Source organism: Nicotiana tabacum, chromosome 11, assembly GCF_000715075.1.
Source record: "Nicotiana tabacum cultivar K326 chromosome 11, ASM71507v2, whole genome shotgun sequence".
Lineage (NCBI taxonomy): Eukaryota > Viridiplantae > Streptophyta > Magnoliopsida > Solanales > Solanaceae > Nicotiana > Nicotiana tabacum.
Window position 1 is genome coordinate 167,988,113 of NC_134090.1, and position 4,421 is coordinate 167,992,533.

The window sequence follows — 4,421 nt, forward strand, 5'->3', positions numbered from 1 at the left end:
TTGCATCATCTTCCAGAATAATCTTGTGCATACAAAATGCGGGGCTTATCTCCTGAATATCAGCTAAAGTCCATCCAATTACCTTCTTTCGCTTTTGAAGCACCGCCAATGTGGCATCAACCTGCATGTTAGTAAGACAAGAAGAAAGAATAACTGGCAAAGTTGAACTAGGGCCTAAGAACTCATACCTGAGGTGTGGAGGCAACGACTTCAACTCCAACACTGGAGGTTCCTCAATTGAAGGTTTTATTGGTGGAGTCTTCCTATTCTCAAGATCCAAAGAGAGTTTCCTAGGCTCATAAGAGTAAGAGCTCATTCCATGTAAAATATTCACGCACTCCACTCGGTCTTCATCTTCATTTACATCAAGATTCAACAATACGGCCTCTAGAGGGTCCTCCACATTAATCATTGCACTGGTATCATCAACTATCACTGCTGTGACAAGGTTCACAAAAGAGCACACCTCAGAACTGTTGGGCTGCTTCATTGACTTGCACACATGAAATACCACTTTCTTATCACCCATCTGGAAGGTGAGTTCCTCTACTTCCACATCAACTAAGGCCTTCCCAGTAGCAAGGAAAGGTCTTCCCAATATGATTGGAACTTCATAATCTACCTTACAATCCAAGATCATAAAATCAGCTGGCAAGATAAATTTGTCCACCCGGACAAGAATATCATCAATAATACCCAATGATCACAAAGTTGGTCTCGGTTGCCCAATACCCGAAGTCTTGAAAACTAAGTAGGGCATCAAGTTGATACTTGCCCCCAAATCATATAGAGCTTTTGCAAAGTCCGCACTTCCAATGGTGTAAGAAATGGTAAAAGAACCGGGATCTTCTAGCTTCGGGGCCATTGAGTGCACAATTGCACTAACTTGGTGGGTCATTTTGATAGTTTCGCAATCCATGGATCTTTTATTTGTCACTAAGTCCTTCATGAATTTAGCATAACTAGACATTTGTTCTAGAGCCTCCACCAAAGGCACATTAATGGATACACTCTTCATCATGTCAATAAACTTTTTAAACTAATTCTCATTTTTCTACTCCGCGAGCCTTTGAGGATAAGGTGGAGGTGGCCTTGGCAAAGGAGCTTTGGCTTTAGGCATAATCATTTCCGGTATGTCTATTACGTGTTCCCTAGATGGGTTCACGTCATTCTAAGTCTCCACCTCGGCATCTTGAATATCAATCCTTACTTCTTCATTCACGTTCTCATCAATCACATTTTCAACCACCAAAGGAATCTCATCTTCTTGCAACTCAACTTCATCACTTAAAGTTTGTTTTTGTTTGGATGCATTCACATCCCCGCCTCGTCCACTCCTTGTAGTTACCGCCATAATATGATTGTTCCCACCCTTCAGGTTAACTACCGTATCACTTGGTAGAGCCCCCTTAGGGTGAGTATTCAAGGATTGTGAGATTTGGCCTAATTGAACCTCCAAGTTTCTAATTGAAGTATTGTGGGAAACCAACGGAGCATCAGAGTCCACATACTTTTTCATCATCTGTTCAAACATCATTTCAATTCTCCCCATTTCGTTGTTGGAAGAACTAGGACCTTGGGATGGAAATGGGGGTGGATTGTTCGGTTGTTGATACATTGGGGGCCTTTGAAAGCCTTGCCCCCAATTTCCTTAATTGCCATTGTTCCAACCACCCTGATTGTTGTTACCACCCCAGTTGTTGTTGTTGCCATTCCAATTACCCTGATTGTTCTAATTATTGTTCTGATTGCCCAATTGGTATTTTGGTTGTTGTTCCCCCAATTACTATTCCCTTGTTGTTGTTGATTGCCCCAATTGCCTTGGGGTCTCCATTGTTGTTAGTTGGAAGAATTGCCCCTTTGGCCTTGATAGTTATTCGCGTATTGCACCTCTTCATTCTGCCCATCATAACCATCATCTTAGAATCCACTACAATCATTGTCATATTGATCCAAACTCCCTTGTTTTTGTTGACCTCTTTGTCTTCTTTTGTTCACTAGCATGTTGACACCCTCCATAGCATTTACTTGGTGCAGATTTTGAACCTGTTGTAATGTGCCTTTGCTAGCTGGTTCATTGTAGTTGTCAGCTCTGCTATAGCCTGCCCATAATCAAGTAGCTCTTTGCGCAAGTGAGTGATCGTGGGGTCACCCTGGGGCACATTGGCTCTATTTTGTCAAGCGGAGGACGTGTCAGCCATCTCGTCAAGAATGTCACAAGCCTTATCATAAGACAGCTTCATGAAGTTACCCCCAATAAGTTGGTTCACTATGTACTGGTTTATTGTATTAATGCCCCTATAGAAAGTCTGTTGGATCATTGCCTCAGTCATATCATTATTGGGGCATTCCTTTACCATGGTTCTATATAACTCCCAAATCTCATGTAATGGTTCAGTGGGCTCCTGCTTGAAAGCTAAGATCTTATCTCTAAATGCTGCCATGTGCCCCGGTGAGAAAAACTTTGCAATGAACTTATCTACCAACTCATCCTAAGTAGTGATGGAATGGTTGGGAAGTCGCTCAAGCCAATCCAATGCCTTCCCTCTAAGTGAGAAAGGGAATAGTCTCAACCAAAGTGCATCCTCGGACACATTAGTTTGCTTGCTTCTGCAACAGGTATCCACGAAACCCTTGAGATGTTTGTAAGCATTCTGATTGGCACCGCCCATGAAATACCCACGCTGCTCCAACAATGTCAGCATCACATTTGTAATTTGAAAATTGCCCGCCCGGATCTGGGGTGGGACAATTGCACTAGCATATCCTTGGTTGGGAAGCACTCGAGGAGCCACTATTGGAGGTGGCAGGGGAGGGTATGGAACACTATCATTGGCCTGGCGGCCTCTCCTTTGTCATTGAGGCACAATAGGAACCTCGTCATCTACCTCCTCCCCCGGCGGAAGATCTCCAAGAGGTGGGTTGTTTGCTGTCATTTTGTACCTGAAATTGTGACATACACAAATTGGTAACATAGAAGGAAAGAAGAACAATACATAAAACTATTTAAATAGATAGCCAGAACCGTTATCTCCCTGACAACGGCACCAAAAAGTGATCGGTGCCAACCCTGCACTACTACAAAATAGCGAAAGTGGTCGAAATAGCTTTTACACAAGAAGGTCAGGATCGATTTCCATAGGGAGCTAGAAATGGGAATTGGGTTCCTATCTAAATTGGAGATGCGTGATTGCTCTTAATTGAAATTCTAATCATAGTTGGTCTTTTGATTTTACTTCTTATTTTATGCTAATAAGATGCTAAATTAAGCTAAGAGTGAAATACTTGAAGGTTGTCTAAATAGTTAAGAATGCACTAGGGAAATGACTTTCTCCTAGGTGGATACTTGACGGGTTCTCGAGTCTAAGGCTAGGTTGTCATGTTGGGGATTACGATATAACCAATGCACTAAACTTCTCACTCTATACCTCTCGGTAGTTTGAGTAATTTTTCCCTAATTGACTTTCTCAAGAACAATTGGGTATGATAACTTGTGCAAGTAATTTAGGTTCAAGTCGGGTATTACTATCTCTAGGTTTAACCCTTTAATTGGGGCAATCAATCTCTTGAATACTCCCCAATTCCTTGTTGGACTAATTTTCCTAGACTCAAGTTCTCTTTCGCAAGAAGAACCCAAGTCAAATAGGCACAAATTAGTGTTTGCAACCACTAATTCAACATTGAAACCATAAATTAGTCCAAATATCAAACACCCATAGACATTCAAGCCTTAAAACACAAGACCTATCAAATACCCACACCAGGATTGAGCCACAACCCTAGCTAATGGGTCTAGCTACTCATCATAATAGAAGAAAACTGATAAATAGATGAAGAAAAACCCATAATATTTAATTACAAGCTAATACTTGAAGATTCAATGATAAAACTACTCTAAAATTACTCAAAATAGTTAAGGAACCCTGTTCATGAGCGCAGCTTCAAGTTAAAATACAATTGATGACCTAAAAATGGAAAAAGAAACTATTTATACTAGGCCAAATTTTTCGGACAAAAATACCCCGACGGGGGTAGTGCGGTCCGCACAAAATCGAGTGCGGCTGCAGTGAGGCTTCTTGGCTTTAAACTCTGCTCTATGAAATTGGCCACCGCGGGCCGCATAAAATGCACCGCGGTCGCGGTGGCTTCTATTGCGGTTCGCACAAAAAGGATCGCGGACTGCATTGGCATTGATTCCCCAAAGTGGCAACTCTCTAAACTCCGTCTTTGCGGACTGCACAATATCGAGTGCGGCCGCGATGGGTCCATTGCGGTCCGCATAAAATGCTTTGCGGCCGCAATGATTGAGTCTCCGAAATAGCACCTCTCTGAACCTCTTCACAGCGGACCTCACTAAATAGAGTGCGGCTGCAGTGGACCTGTTGCACTGTGCCTGGACTTGTTCTTGGTACTTGTGCATG